This window comes from Amblyomma americanum, chromosome 8 (assembly GCF_052857255.1).
Source record: "Amblyomma americanum isolate KBUSLIRL-KWMA chromosome 8, ASM5285725v1, whole genome shotgun sequence".
Taxonomy (NCBI): Eukaryota; Metazoa; Arthropoda; class Arachnida; order Ixodida; family Ixodidae; genus Amblyomma; species Amblyomma americanum.
The window spans coordinates 31,691,415-31,708,299 of NC_135504.1; the positions used below are offsets into that span (position 1 = coordinate 31,691,415).

Sequence of the window (16,885 nt, forward strand, 5' to 3'; positions counted from 1 at the left end):
CTCGCGAGCATCGGCGTGATGCAAGGTATAAAAGCGATTGTACTTACCGGCACTCCTAGTTCGTTTCCGGTTTTTTGGCACAGCTTTTTTTTTTGTGGGTCACGTCCTTGAAATTTAAATTGACCTTGTATAGGATTGGGTGCTCGTTTATGGCAACATCTCCACAGATGAGCGCCAGCCCATTCCGCTGCCATGCATGCCGCCAAACTGTACTTTGACCGGATGTGACGTCATCGGTCCTTCGTCGCTTCCGCGGCGAAGGCGGAAAAATGGGCTCCGGACCGATAGCCCTCGCTGCGCCGCTTTTCGCCTTCGTCGGCGCCAAAAGCGGCCGAATCTGGGCGAATCTGCTTCGCTCACCGGAATTGTGATGTAGTGTGCATGCGCCTTAAGCTCAAAGTTTCGTAGCCGACCGGTATCGTGACCGTTGCACGCATATTCCCGGCCTCTACATTAGCAGTGTTATGACATCCTTGCTGATGCTGTTGCATAGCAAATAAAGACACACCGAATAAGCAGTAGAGGAAGCGGTACCGAAGTGCGCAAGCGACCACCAATTCCTTGGTAACATTTTTTCAATACTATTAATATTTTTACAACTGTCGTTACCTTTTAACAACTCGGCTACAAATCGCAGTGTCGATTTCCTGGGGACGTAATGCATTTCCCGTTTTATTTCGGTTTTTATTTTTGTTCACTGCTTTCTTCCTCGGCATTTAGTTTATTTTCGTCCACGAAAAGATTACTCTGAAAAACTCCCTAATTCTTGGCAAATCCCCCTTTGTGGGCATGTGCCACATTGGTAGGACAACAACAACAGCCACCGATTCACGGCGCTCATTTGAGGCCAGGCACATCGCCTGGATGAGCCTCTCGCAGACGGGTCGTCGCTGGGAACGGCAGTTCGCGGTAAGCTGTTTTCCCGGCACGCGACAAGTAGGACTCACGACATTATTTGAACGCCTTCCCAAAGCAGCGCCGCCATATCCGTGGCCGAATACAGCTGCATCACAGAGCAGAGGACTGAAAATCTTTCCTTCCGCTGGTTGGTGAGGGACATACGCCCTGTTTTCGCACCCTCAGGCGGGAAGCACCATCCGAAACTCACATTTTCCCACACGAGACCAGGCATCAGGAAATTGGTACCTTCCACTGAGCCTGGAGGTGGCAGTTTGCGGCCAAGAATATTTCTCTCTTTTCGTCTTTTACACAGGTCAGCATGACGTGCTTGCGCAGGCTGCATTTTCCTTTGTCAGTGCAAGTAAGCAGGAGTTGCATAAAGGCATTACTGGAGTTCGCCCCTTCTCTAGAAATTGAAGGGGCTGGGGTTTCCGCAGATTCATCCCCAGAAGCGTCCTTGAAGGCGACAGTTTTAAACTCTTGCAGGGATGCAACCTCGTGATACGCTGCGAGTAGACAGTGTTTGATGGCTACGTCAGCGTGGCAGGAAGATGTGAGAAGGACATCGCCTACATGGCTGATTGCCGACTCTTCGAAGACTTCCACAGGCTACTGGAGAGCGGAAGCTACGTGGATCTCACCATTATGGTCGGCGGAGGCGCATACCGTGCGCACAAGGCGATGCTGGCGTCCCGGTCGCCTGTGTTTAGAGCCATGCTTAGCTACCAGATGCTGGAAGCGCAACAAGGCGAGGTCGTAATTTCGGACGTTGACTATGACGTGTTCAGCTAATTGCTGTCCTTTGTCTACACCGGCCGCTCGCCGCACCTCGCTTCTATGGCAGACTCCCTCTTCTGGGCAGCCGACAAGTACTGCCTGCGTGGTCTTCGAGACATCTGCCAAGAGGCCTTCTTCGAACGTTTGGATGTCGAGAATGCTGCGACCGCGCTCATCCTCGCCGGCCGCCACAACGCTGCCGCGTTGCGCCGTCGTGCCATCGACTATATCTGTGCTCATCGGAGTGAATTGACTGACACGAAGGGCTGGGGTACAATGATGAAAAAGCACGCCGACCTGGCGGGAGACGTTTCCTGCGTGCTCTTCGGTCGCAGCAGAAACTCAGGCGAACCGCTTGCTAAGCAGATAAGTATCCGAAGAAGAGGCTGAAGGAAGATTGCTTGGCTCATATTTTGTGTTTGTTTTGCACAGGAGCACTCGACTGCCTCTTGGGCTTTAACATTTCGGTGTAGTAACTTGTCCCAGAACCTCGCTTTGTGACGTAGGACGTCGTCAGCAAGCTCCGAAAAAATTGCTCCTGGTGGTCTTAATTGCTTCTTCCAACAAACCATGCCTGTTAGTAATTCGCCACATATATTTACGCTTTTTGATGTGCGTCAGAAAACGTACCTAAGTAACACTGATATTAAAATCTGCAAACTTGAAATCAAGACTATGTGTGCCTTCCATGTGTTTTTTTTTTTGTCTGAAGATCACGAAGCTTTGGCTACGTTGAGAAACAAATGATCAGACAGTGGATTCTGGTGCACCAGCCACCGCACTTTTCGAAGCGATCCTTGCAATGCTGACGACTTAGAAAACTGTTAAGAGCAGTGGTTAAATTTTGATAGGAATATTTATAGCTGAAAGATTTCATGCAGAGCGATATATGTATCTATAATTGACATGGTAGTGAAGGAGCCTTATTGTGCATACCTGAATAAATTTCTTAGATATGAGTTCAAACAATTAGTAGTTATTTTAAAATAAAAGGACAATTCTGCCGCAGTTCTTGATGAAATCCCCAAGGCAGAAATAAGACGCTACGCTTATTTTCAGCAGCAGGACACATTGGTGGCGGGTAGGATGCAACTCTTGTACAGTCAGGGACAAAACTCTCCGGACCAAGTGATCCGCCCAAGAAAAAGCTGATGATTCAGACATTAGCCCCTGGTTTGGGTGCCGCACTTGTGGATGTGAAAGTCAAAGTCCTCTTATTTCACCTCCACAAGTGGGGTCTGCATCCGGCGGCTAAGAATAGAGGTGTCGCCTTCATTTGCGGATCTCGCGGTTCGGAAGCTTTTCTCTTCGACTGTGCACCCTTTAGCGCAGTTCGTGTGCTTCAGTACAAGCTGGTCTACCCGACTGCACCGCTTCGCTCATCTATTCACTTCGGGCGTAGTTTTCTACTTCGGCGATTTGAACGACCTCTTCATTTTTAAATCGTTTAAGCCGCTCAGATGAATTATGGCCGGAATCACTGAGTTTTTACCATTCCGCTCCTGTATGCGGTATGCGCGGAAGTCATTGGTCTTCCGAATGGCATTATTCTAGATGCCGTCTTATTGTGTCTCCCGACCATTTTACTGTTTTCCCGCTGTTTCGTGTTGTGGTATAGTTACCTGCTGCTGAGCTATGTGCGGGGCTCTGTAGCGTGACCGGAAACTTTTGTGTTGCTCGATCAACCTTCCTCACTCACGATAAATGTTTTATCTCTATCTCTTTTTCACCTGAGTAGAAGAGGTGAGAGCAAGAGTAAATCCCACCTGCAAATATAGCGTTGACGATGCACTGGCAATTCCTGTTCGTCAAAATTCCCTCCTGATGAGACTAATTATGTGACCCTTTTTCCCCTTCCGTTAGTGCGCGTTCTTGCTAATTACAAATATTTCCAGTATTTAGTTTTTGTAGTAAAAGCCCCACTTCTTACTCTTCTTTTTTTCGACTAAAGCAAGCAATCGAATTTTTGTTGTGGATGTGAGACTTCACCTTCAGCACTTAAGAAGTACAGCTGGTGTCAAAAGTCAATTTACTGCGGTATTTGGTTGTTTGAACTAAATGTTTTTGTTGCCTGTGGCCAAATATGTGCCAACTAGTAGACTCAGGCGATATATTGCACTATATGAATAACAAGGCTACGAAGATCAGTTATGCTCTTCACGACTCTCGGCTTACATGAAGCTCTCTTAGTGTTCAGCTACATTCTTTCTTAAAGAGAAAGAATATTCTTTTCTTCTTTCATCCTTTTCACAATTTTTTTATTGGTTTCTGGGGAAAGGAAATGGCGCAGTATCTGTCTCATATATCGTTGGACACCTGAACCGCGCCGTAAGGGAAGGGATAAAGGAGGGAGTGAAAGAAGAAAGGAAGAAAGAGGTGCCGTAGTGGAGGGCTCCGGAATAATGTCGACCGCCTGGGGATCTTTAACGTGCACTGACATCGCACAGCACACGGGTGCCTTACCGTTTCGCCTCCATAAAAACGCAGCCGCCGCGGTCGGGTTCGAACCCGGGAACTCCGGATCAGTAGCCGAGCGCGCTAACCACTGAGCCACCGCGGCGGGTTTTTCACAAATGAACAATGTCCGCTTTAGGCGTGCTAGGCAATGAGAAAAATCAATTACGCTGTGACTTGTAATTTCTCCACCTTGGAGATATTTTACAGTGTTGTTGGCTGCATTTTGGAACCTTTCCCGGCCGACCTGGATGTCGTACGAGTTGTTTATACCGAAATGCGATTCATTAAGTTGAGGCTCAGTAGTTAGGGCGCTCGACTACTGATCCCTAGTTCCCGGGTTCGAACCTGACCGCGGCGGCTGCGTTTTTATGGAGGAAAAACGCTAAGGCGCCCGTGTGCTCTGCGATGTCAGTGCACGTTAAATATCCCCAGGTGATCGAAATTATTCCGGAACCCTCCACTACGGCACCTATTTCTTCCTTTCTTCTTTCCCTCCCCCCTCTACCCCTTCCCTCACGGCGAGGTTCAGGTGTCCAACGCTTTATGAGACAGATACTGTGCCATTTCCTTTCCCCAAAAAATCAATTATTATTATTCAGTTGATCTTCCGTCTTCAACGATTGCTGGCGTTCACGCTGTATTTATTCTTTGCACTATAAGCAACTAGACACAAGAAATCATTTTGTGTTTTTGAGCCAGGCCTCCTAGAATGTTTCACATGAAGGTTTTCTGTTAAATTCCTTCGCAACAATCTTTATTAGTGTAGCGAGCTCCGAATTTGTTACATCTTAAAACCACTCAGCCCATCTACCTCCACTGGAACAATTACACTACTGTTCACGAGATCACAAACATATCCTCAGTGATACACAAACAGAAAAGAGCTCAGGCTGCGGGGTTTTTTACTTCTATATTCATAGTTTACAACAACAAAAAGCTCGAAAGCAAGTTCCAGTTTCGCATTCAACAATTTTTTCGCGGCAGTTCATTCCATTGGTCGATAGAGTATGGAGAAAAAGTCATGGAAGATATCAGTCTGACAATTAACTTCGCACATACCACGAAAGGCAAGTGAAACCGCCTCGAACACTTCTGCAGAGCAGTCAGTTTTGAGCAGCGATCGGAATCAAGTTTCCCCCCCCACCCTTCTCTGTGCAAGGCAAACAGAGCTCTAACAAAACTGGATTTAACAAACTTAGCGAACATAGTACAACCGTCTCTTAGACGCTATATTCCCTGCTTAAAGGCCGAGTGCTTTCTCGATTCAGATTCATATCGTTTCCCCAAACATCGTTTCAGATTATTAGCATCTCCTGCGATGTTGGAAAGTTTTGTCACGAATTGGTTCGCGGCCGTAAGAGTCGGCCGCACCGATATTCATGCTATATCACAGCCAACCACGATTGTACCAAAAAAGCGTTGACGCAACGGATGTCTCGAGTATGCCGCAATTAATACGGGCAATTTCTACTGAAAGATATATGGGTGTTTTGTTACAAGCACATCCGTGTACCGCTGCACGCGATTAGACGACAGGCACTGCCGGGCGCGCCAATCGGAATGCTAGAACCATCTGGCTCGCTCGCAAGCACCAAAGTGATCGTACAACACCATTCCGCCCCATGTCTGCCCGGAGGCCGAAAACGGGCGGTCCGCTCTCCAAGTGGGCCGAGCGGAAGCCGCTCAATAACGATTGTATACGGCGGTCTTAAGCCACCGCCCCTTCACCAAGCGGTTGCAATTCAACACAAGGCACACCTCTTCAAGGTCGGAAGAGTTGCACAGCACTTAGCACGCGGAGGCACTCGTTGGAATGGGCGAGGAGGAAACGCAAGTCCGCAGCTTTTTCGCATAGTAGTGCAACAGTACTGCAAGCGGCACGTATCTATCGAACGCAGGTGCACGCGTGCGAGCGCCGCCGGCGTCAACTGCGGCTGGCTTTCCCCGATTCGAGCCGGCTCCTGCCAGAAACGGTTAATTGCTTGAAGACACCGTTCCCTCTTGCACTGTCGTCTGTCCATCGTCGGTCGCTTCTTGCGGGGACCCAAAGGGAAGATCATCGCACCGAGCCGAGCGTGGGAACAACCCCACCGGCTACTTACCAGCCAGTTATCCTCTTTTTGGTGGGGCCATCGTGATGTCAAACGACCTGTCGAAAATGCTGCTGCTGTTGCCGCCACTGGAGTCATCCCGGTCGATGTAATCTGCACCTTAATGCTCTTCGGCTGGTAGGCATGCCGTTCATAACAACGTGAACTGACATCGAGCAGCACACGAGCCTCTAGAATTTAGCCTCCGCCAAAATTTGACCGCCGCGGCTGGAATTGAACCCGCGTCTTTTGGGTGAGCAGCCGAGAGCCATAACCACTAAGCCACCGTGACGGCCGCAGAAATGGATTCAAGTGGAAGTTGGCAAGTGTTGTGTTAGCTATCGGTTAGTTTTTTGCATTGTGTGCTTTAAGTTCGTAGCAATACCTACACTACGCCACCTCTTCGACCCTTCAGCGTGGCACCTTTTGAGCTCCGTGGCGGCGCCGTTAGTCACGTGGTTGGTCACGTGCGTTGATCACGTCGTGCGGACGTTCGTCACGTGGTTGATAACGTGGGTTGGTCATGTGTTGCGCAGCAGCTGCTGCTGCCGGCGGCGCTGCGCAAGAGGTCCAAGAGCTGTGCGCATGCGCCGTATCAAGTGGGACGAATATGAAGAAGGAACGCCCAGCGAAACCGAGCGGCGAAAGACTGACTTTGCAATTCAACTGAGCAAGTTTCATGCGGCCAGATGTAGCTATTACGTCACTCCAGGTTTAACCAGAGCTAAACCACCGCGATTTTTAGTTCTCATTCACTGACAATCATTTTTATATACAGCTTTGAACGCTTGGGTGTCTATTAGAAAGCTGGCGGGCGCCTACAAATTTGAGCGACCCAGGTGCTTTTCAGAGGTAGCCTAAGTTAGCCGTTTTTTTTTTGCAGCTAAGCTCTAACTTGGTGATGTTTAAAAATACCTGTTCCGAATACGCCGTGAATGCAGCGCTTTCATACGCGAATTGATATATTGCCTTCTTGCTGATTTTGGTTTTGAGATAACCGCGGGCTGCCGAAAAAATCCCGCCGAGAACGCGCCGTTCCCAGGGTTTCTCCTCCTTTGTCTCAAAAAGCAGCTCTTATTTGCCTTCCGTTCAAATTGAGAAGCACATAAAGGAAAACAAAGTTTTCACGCCGATATCGGTTGCTGGAGGAGCCCTTGCAGCATCTTGGCCTTAGTTTGAGCAGCCCGCTCTTGCTATCATTTGGCGCCACCACATTTGGGTTCAGCCACAGATCTGTTTGTACCGCTGTTCTAAATTTCCTGATAGAATCTCACCGACTGCCTTGCTAAGTGTTCCAAACTTTTCTTTTCTATCAATTATTACATTTTGACTTAATCACTATTATTTATTCCCTCTCTTTATTATTATTCTTATAATTTTGAAATCAAAACTCTCATCTCTTTTCTGACCCGCCGCGGTGGCTCAGTGGTTAGGGCGCTCGACTACTGATCTGGAGTTCCCGGGTTCGAACCAGACCGCGGCGGCTGCGTTTTTATGGAGGAAAAACGCTAAGGCGCCCGTGTGCTGTGCGATGTCAGTGCACGTTAAAGATCACCAGGTGGTCGAAATTATTCCGGAGCCCTCCACTACGGCACCTCTTCTTCCTTTCTTCTTTCACTCCCTCCTTTATCCCTTCCCTTACGGTGCGGTTCAGGTGTCCAACGATATATGAGACAGATACTGCGCCATTTCCTTTCCCCAAAAACCAATTATTATTATTATTATCATCCCTTTTCTGTTCATGAGGAAGAATCCACCGGTGTTGCGCTCCCACGTGCTTTTCCTTTTTATTAACTGCTTTCAGGTGAATAGCCACCCGATTCTTGGCCGATCCCCTAATGTGGGTATGTGCCATCTTTTGATAGGCTAACAACGACAACAGCTTATCTCGGATATTTGCTCCGCTATTCGATTTGCCGAGCAGGGTATTGTCTTGTAATACCATCAAAGGTTATGCTCATAAAAGACGACACGAAGACAGAAGACACGACAGGAAGAAGCGCCAACTAGCAACTAGCTATGTCACTGATAGTGCAGGCGAGCATGAATGCATGGTAGGAGATAGGAATAGTAGCACGAATTGGACCGAACATTTCTGAAAATTCAAATGCAGGCCGCGACTGAATGAAATCAATATTCTTGCCAGGGGCAGCAACACCGTGGCGCGCGAAATAAAGGAATATTTTTTTTTTAACAGGAATGCGCACACCTGCGTCAGCGATAAATCTCTCGTCTTATACTGAAGCGAGTCAGCATAGTTTATATCTGTCTTCCAGGATATTATGGTGTTATCACGTTTACCAGAAATGCTCTGGGTGTATCCGCCGCACATGCGCCTACATGTCTTATATTTAGAGGCGTCAGCTTCTGAATAGACTAGTTGTAGTTTGCGCTCGTCCTGTCGTATCTTCTGTCTTCGTGTAGATTTTTATGCGCATAATCTTTGATGGCATTACTAGTAAGAAGCCAGCTATCACGACAACAACTCTTGCTGAAGGGTATCGTCTACGAAAATTCGGTTTTGTTTCCACGTCGTGTCAAAGAGCGGGTGCTGGTGAGTTCTTCCGGGAAGGAGCAAGATGTTTAGGAACTCTAGGAACCACCCGGTTGGTATCCAATCAGAAATAGAGATCCGAATGCAAATCTCCAATTTAAACACGCTCTTAACTTTTACGGTGGAAGAAAACTTGCTCCGAATTGCCGGTTAGGATACGCCATGTGACGTCTTCACTCTGACGTGCAAGCTGACGAAAAGGTTCACCCCAAGGTGAGGACAACACCGTGAGCTATGGAAGAAAAATGATTAATGTAACGTTAAGGGACCGGAAGCGGGCACAGTGGATGAGGGAACGAACGCAGGTTAATGACATCCTAGTCGAAATCAAGAGGAAGGAATGGGCTTGGGCAGCGCATGTAACGCGAAGGCAAGCGTAGCAGGAGGCGGCAGAAAATTAGGTGGGCGGCTTAGATTAAGATATTTGAAGGCATATGGTAGACGCATCTGGCAAAGGACCGAGTAAAGTGGAGAGACATGGGAGAGGCCTTTGCCCTGCAGTGGGCGTATTCAGACCGGTGATGATGATGATGACGTACGACTGAATTTTCTTTTCACGCTGTGTCGAAGAGCGGGCGTCTGTGAGCGCCGAGTAATTGATTAGTGTCACCAGAACTCCGCAAGAACTGGACACCAGAACTCCTCAAGTAACCCCTGCGGAATTCTGGTGTCCAGTGGAACCATGCCCTTCTAAACTGAACAGAAGGTGAAGATTCTCATTGACTTGTGCGCTGTAGGTAGCTGCAATAAGGAGCCACAGAAAATGGGACATTGGAGAGGAAAAGAACCCAAACTCAACAATAACCAATCACTTGACGTAAAAAAATATTCCAGCTTCTCGAACACGTGCGCAAGAAGGGGACCATCCACAAAAAGCCCAATACAGATATATTGACTTTCCCGGCTTAAAAAACTCATGCCTGCATGCGTGATGCGACTGCTGAGGTGGGGACATCAAAGTCTTAAGTATGGAGAATTCTGAAGAAGGCTGCACTCCATCCATGTCACCTCTAGCTGCACCAAAAGTAAATAGGCACATATTTCCAATGTTGCCTTGACTTCGCTGCTATTTATGAGGACTGACGGAATATTGGGCTTTTTAGACATGGCACTGTGGACTCATGGACCCGACATTTAGAGACGTAATCTGCTCAGCATTCTTTCGCGCATTAGTAGACTGATACGAACCTACTTTGGGTGGAACAAATAAAACACCCTAGCCCATGGTCATTTGGTGTCTGGTGCGGTACATAAGGTCTTTGACGTTAGAGTAATTAGGCTAGTATCTTTTGCTCATACGCTATCAACGCGCCTTTATTTCAATAACATCTTGACAGGCCCGGTCGAAGCTGTTCAGTTTCAACACTATATGGCGGACCGGCTCACAGCAGCAGTCTTGCCCGAGTGGCTTGACGGAACCTTCAATAACCAGTGGTTCTGGCGGCAGGGACCAGAGGCATGGCCTCGAAGTTCAGCGACTTGACACCTCCGGATGTATTTTTGTCCAGAGAGAACTGTGTAGGTTTCGTAAAATGTTTCATGAGCCTGGAAGGCCGACTCCTGAGTTGAGGGCTCCGGTAGATTGCGCTGGTACCTGTACCCATGGGATGGTCGGCATTGGTTCTCGAGAACACTGCTGGTCATGGCTGCCACCCACTGCTTGCTTGACAGCGAACGTGGTGTAAAGGTGCCAGAGATGCATTTTCACAGTCCAGACTTGCTCGCGCTTACCTTTCACGCGGATAACACAAAGAAATGATACCTGGAAATGTCGGTTCAGGCAATTGTGCGAAGCTTTCTTACGACGTGAACAAGCCGCGCATGATGAAACTAAAAATTTACTGGTCATGAGCGCTGATACTGCTTTCCAACGCGGGTAGATGCGCATTTCACGTGTCAATTTCCTGCTCAATTTAGGAGTTTAAGCGGTAAACGAGAAACCTAAGCCAAACTTTGAGGTTTGGCTGAGTGGTATAGCTGTAGCCGTATGTTACATCGCCGTATGTTAAATCGCATAGCCTTATGTTAAATTGCATATTTTGTTATACTCCACCTGTATCATATCAAATGTGGAACGCGTCGCCGCTCAGACATTGAGATCGGGCCTTGCACGTACTGAAATCGAGGTTGCTTGCACCTGGCAGTCTAGATGACGCTCAGGGCTCGGAATTCAAGTGGTCTGCCATCACAGGTGAACAACCGCTGCAAGTGAAGACTGCGCTTAGATCTCTACATTACTCGCGCTAGGCACTCGAGCGAAGTGAGAAGTATCGTTCCCATGGAAGTTTTCAGAAGGACACGCTTTGCAATATGGCACAAAACGAAGATTTCCTTGCGATGTTGTGTTCTTGCGAAAGTGGTGCGTAGTGTAAAAACTCGCCAGAGTTGAAGCGAATTTATGAGAGGACCCCTCGACACGCTGTAAGCTCAGTGTCTTCAAAAGCACGCTTTTTCTTTCGCTGTTGGTGAAGGCTCTTCCAGAGACTGCATAAAGGTAGTTCCTCCAGTCAAATATTTAGGAAGTTTATATGATAGCTAATTGAGCGTCAGCAACAGTAAATAGCATAGCGATGTCTACTGCAGTCTATGCATTCGTAATGGTCTATTGCTTGTGCATACCGCTGAACATCATCCTATTTGATTAATGCTGTTCACCCTTTTATTCTTAAGAATGGACAAATTGTGACTTCAGTTAAAAGAACAGAAGTTTGCGTTTGTTTATTCACTTTTATTTTTATTCTTGAAGGGTACCCCACGTGAGACGTTATATAAGGGGCGCGGATAACAACGGCAGAAAAATATATTATACATGATTTACATTGATGGACAATAGTTTTGACAAATTAATACGCTTCGTTGATGGCGTATTTGACGAGCCGAAGACTGATAATTGTTGCCGAATCAGTCGGAGGGCTATTGCGCAAGTAAAGCAAACGCCGGAATGTTGTACGGACACTTTGTGGGTAAACAGCCTTCGGTGGGTTAAGGCGGGAGTATTCCACGAACACATGCAGACTTTGATTAGGCGCGTGAATATTTTGCGAGAACCTTGTAATAAACAAAGACGTGCTATGTTACAGAGCAAGATGAGTACAGTTAAGTTTATTGGATGCTTTAATCCTGATACAATGGAATTGTGATCATCAGAAAAGGTGAGTACGGCAACACAATTCTGGATCGACTCAATGGTATTGACCAGGTTAGTCTTATGGGGATCCCAAACGGACTTAGCATGTATGATTTACGGACAGGCGAACGTCTTGTAGGTAAGTTATTTCATAGAACTCGGTGCTAAAGCGAGACTGGGCTGAACGTAGCCAAGGTCATTGTTTGCACAGTTATGCGGCAGTCATGGTCGCTAAAAGTTAGATCGCGGGAATCATGCACGCTTGCAATCAAGTTTACAGACACATTCCATATTTAAAAAAACAGAATCATCTAACAATGAAAATAGTTGGGTTGCTTCTCTTCACAAAGCCTTTGTGCGAGAAAAAGCCGGTGTTTTTGTGTGTCAGCGGCAAACGGGGAAACTCAGAATTTCAAGTGAACACTGGATAAGCTCTAGTTTACGACATGCATAGTTTCAGACTCCTGGTGCGTAACCGGGGAACCTTTTACGAAGCGTGTTTAAGTTTTTCAACCCTGGTATGGCCACCACGGTACCTGCTTGTTAAGCGCTTTCTAACCGCTTACTGTTTGCAGGTTACTTTCATAAGCACTCTTGAGGTGATGCCAGGTCTCCAGAGCCAACTTTATGAACAGGAAACAGAATTGTGCGACGCTTCTCTGTAAAACGCTAATTATCTATTTACATTTCAAATATCGAATTACTGATGTATCTAAATATTTTGTGATCCCCCAAGAGCACGTCATATCCGCGTGTTAAGTTTTGATAATTTACTTTGCCCAATCGAGTTGATTCGTGTCTAGTTGGGCATGTTGAATAATTGTTGTTTTCGTGTAATCATGACTGCATTCTTGAACAAAGGACTCTTTCGCACACACTATCTCCCACTCTCCACGCGAGGATTTGCGTTCTGCACACGTGCTTTGATTTCTTTCATGAGGGCTCACTGCATTTCTAAATTTGTATTTTACAGATCACGCTGATCCGATAACCCAAAATGTTGCTGAGGACCATGCAAATCTCACAGGCGCAGAACACTACCACCGCTACAGCCCTGATGACAAGTTGCAACAGCACCGGGGACCTCTGCAAGACATGGGGGGACTCCAGCACATCCGTGCTGAGCCAAGAAAACCAGACGGTTCATTACGACTACCGCGGCGACAGGGTGCTGGGAATTGTTCTTCCCATCTTTTTCGGTATCATTTTCATCGTAGGATTACTCGGTAACGCCCTCGTTGTTCTCGTCGTACTTTCCAACCGTCATATGCGTTCCACCACGAACATCCTCATCACGAACCTCGCTGTGGCCGACCTACTGTTCATCGTCTTTTGCGTGCCTTTCAAAGCATGGAACTTCACGGTTAGCTACTGGCCTTTCGGAGACGCCTGGTGTCGGATCGTTCAGTACCTTATCGTCGTTTGCGCCTTCGCCAGCATCTACACCTTGGTCCTCATGTCTCTCGACAGGTTCCTGGGGGTCGTCTACCCTCTCCGGTCTATGCCAATACGGACGCCGGAGAACGCCTTCCGATCCATACTACTGACGTGGATCATCATATTCGTGGCCTGTGTTCCGGTGCTTCTTTGTCATGGCATGGTAATCATCGACAACCTCCACTCCTCCTGCATGTTCCTTCCTGACGCTGGTTACAGCTTTGCCGCATTCGGTGTGTCCTTCTCCACCATGGCCTTTGTGGTACCACTGGCTTTGATCTTCGCCTTATACGCACTCATGCTGAAGCGACTGTGGCTCAGAGTAACTCTCGGTGGTAGGGTGAGCGCCGAGAGTACCCGTGTAAAGATGCGTGTCACAAGACTCGTCATTGTGGTCGTGCTGGTCTTCGCCATCTGCTGTTGCCCCGTGCACGTGGTGCTAGTCATCACCAGTGTCCGCCTGTACAGAGGAAGCACGGATCCTCCGGACATTGTGTTGCCAGTCGCGTTGGAAGTTATTGCGTGTACAAACTCATGCGTGAACCCGTTTTTGTACGCGTTTCTCTCAGACAGTTTCCGCAAGGGTTTTTGTAAAGTGTTCTCCTGCTTCAGCCGGGCTTCTTGTGGCGTCTCCCCCGCCTGTAATGTACTCCACGCAGGCACACGAGCGCTGGAAACGTGAATGGCAAGGAATTTGTGAACGAAGAGAGAGTGGAGGAAATGGATTGAATTTTAGGAAATTCTTTCATGGGTGCTGCGTGAAGATAAATAGCGATTTTAAGAAGAGTAAGTTGACCCGCTGCGGTGCCTAAGTGGTTAGGGCGCTCGACTACTCATCGGGAGTTTTCTGGTTTGAACCCGACCGCGGCGGCTGCGTCTTTATAGAGGAAAAACGCTAAGGCACCCGTGTGCTGTGCGATGTCAGTGCACGTTAAAGATCACCTGGTGGTCGAATTTATTCCGAAGCCCTCCACTACGGCACCCCTTTCTTTTCTTCTTTCACTCCCTCTTTTATCCCTTCCGTTATGGTGTGGTTCAGGTGTCCAACGATATATGAGAGAGATACTGCGTCATTTACTTTCCAAAAAAAAACTTTTATTATTATTAAGAAGGCTAAGCCAGCCGCGTGAAGCCCGGAGATGATCTCGGCATCAAAACACTGCGCTAAAGACGACCAATTGTCGTGGATAATTTTTTTTAATAGAGTCTACGAGAAAGCCGTTGCTCGTAAAGGCAAAGGAAAGCTATCCTATGAATTTAAATCAATAGAGAAGGGTTACTAGGCTCCGTGGTGGGTGAGAGGTTATGGCGCTCGGCTGCTGACCCGAAAGAGAAGGGTTCGATCCCGGCCGCGGAGGTCGAATTTCGATGGAGGCGAAATTCTAGAGGTCCATGTACCGTGAGATGTCATTGCACGTTAAAGAACCCCAGGTGGTCGAAATTTCCGGAGCCCTTCACTACGGCGTCCCTCATAGCCTATGTCGCTTTGGGACGTTAAATGCCCATAAACCATACTAGCAGTGTAAATAACTGTGAGCGCTGTGAAATAACTGTGTTGTTGATTTAAATTTTGTGTCGATTACCGCTGCCACAAGATTCCAATAAACTTTCTGCCTTATAAATAAAATCCCTCATCACGCCAGGAACTGGGCAGAAAGTTTCATTGCAGTGGAAACAGACAGGCTTGCCCTGCTCCTTATTTCATATGAGTTTATTTCGTAACTTTTATTATTGCACGTATTGATTTTCCTGTGCGAATATTGGCACTGCCTGCAAAGGCATCTTTCATTCAAAACGTGTGAGAGGGAGCAGTCGGATCGCGCATGGGCAGAATTACAGCTCTCCATCGACATCGGCTAAAAAAGTTGCACATGTTTTCCCAATAAAGGCAACATTTCTGCGGTGTTCGTTCGTAGGCTCTTCCTTCAAAGTCAGAGAAATTATACTTTTCGGCATGTTGGCCACTAATATCAAGCGATGGTTTCATGCTGGCACACCGTATCTCCAGCATGTGCGGTGCAGGACCGCGGTATCACTGAAAGGCCTTCAACACCTCGACGCCTATCACAGATTACATATCGAGCTCTGCAACGCTGGTGATCAGATTTATTCTCGAGGTATCTTTAAAGCCAGCGTGAAAATTTCAGTACGAAAACTTCCGTGTCTATTCAGGGCGCAGCGAAAGAGAAATAACGTGGTAAAGAGCAACGTATTGCGCTAAATGAATTTTAAACTCAGAGCTATATTGCGGCCCTGTTTTTCGGGCATTGCTTTCTTAACAAATTTTTAAATCATGCAAATCACCCACTCATTACGTGATAAACCTGCAATACCCAAAAAATGAAAGTGCGGCATGAAACTCACAAACTCTCAGGATATTTAAGAACTGATAGCCCTACCGTTGCGGAAATGTTAAATAAAATATTAGTTGAAAAACCGAACATAATTTGTGTTTTGTAATTGAGATGGTTTCTTAATTTCTTAGCACTATAAAACTGCACACATAAGCGCCGGCGCACGAGTTGAATGCGAAGCAAAATTCAAAACTGCTGCATTACCTGCCAGTGCAGCATTCCTATCGCGTAATGTTTCGGCTGTTTTGCGATTAGCATCCCTTATTGAATGTATTTATCTTGTGAACAAACTTCCAGCATATAGGGCAGGTGACACTGATCTTGCTTTGATAAATACGTTGGAAAACACAGTTCCCACGTGACGGATGGGAAGAACTGCAAACACCGCTTCATCAAGCGCCCACAACAGCCGTCTAGCAAAGAACAAGACGCCGCCTCCATCCCTCAACCGGGACAGCAGCCGCAAGTTCGCAAGTGCCGGTTCAAGTAGTGGTCCGAGTACCACCCGAAGGAACGCTGACTGCAGCCGCTCCGACAGAAGCAGAAGCAGCAGCCTCTCCGGAAAACAGGTGAGCTGGGCGGTCATGGCCTCCAAAGCCACTGCTGCGGAAAGGAGGCAAAATGCACAGACAAGAGGAGCTAATCGCATCCATGCATCGAGTAATCACAGGCCCTCAAATCCGTCTCAAACCTACACTTATTCTAACCCCCTTAAGCAATCCTAGAACTAAACCAAAAGTGCAGCAGAAGCCTGCCCGCCAACCGCATCCGCAAGCGACGCACTCTCCCACAAAAGCGACGCAACTTGACGCACCCGCCAGCCTTAAACGCCCCGCAACCTCTTAAGTGGAAGCAAGATAAAAACCACACGCCGAAACCTCCCACGTGGAGGAACCGCAACGCAAGGCCAAACTCTCCATAGTCAATGCCATGTCAACGCCAAAGGTACTGCCTCGGAAGCGATAATCAAATCACAACTCAACACCGAGTTAAACTTGAGATTCTCCGCGTATGAGGCCAGATTTACGCACAGACAAAACGAGGTCTTCCAGCAATCCGCGGGCCGGCTGACGGCAATTGAAGCTCGTCTCCCACACCCGCCCAAACCAGACCCATCTCAAACACTGCCTCCCCTAGACCCGCAACATGGCCCCTCGGCAACAGAAAATTACAGTGTGGCAATGGAACT

General features: G+C 47.6%; 1 pseudogene across 1 annotated transcript in view; it reads left to right on the forward strand.

The window, feature by feature from the left end:
- LOC144101244 (allatostatin-A receptor pseudogene) overlaps positions 1-16,345 on the forward strand; it is a 17,136-nt pseudogene extending 791 nt beyond the window's left edge. The window contains exon 2 of the transcript XR_013307969.1: positions 12,879-16,345. The product of XR_013307969.1 is annotated as an allatostatin-A receptor pseudogene (transcript). The remainder of the gene's footprint in view (positions 1-12,878) is intronic.
- The last annotated feature ends 540 nt before the right edge of the window (positions 16,346-16,885 follow it).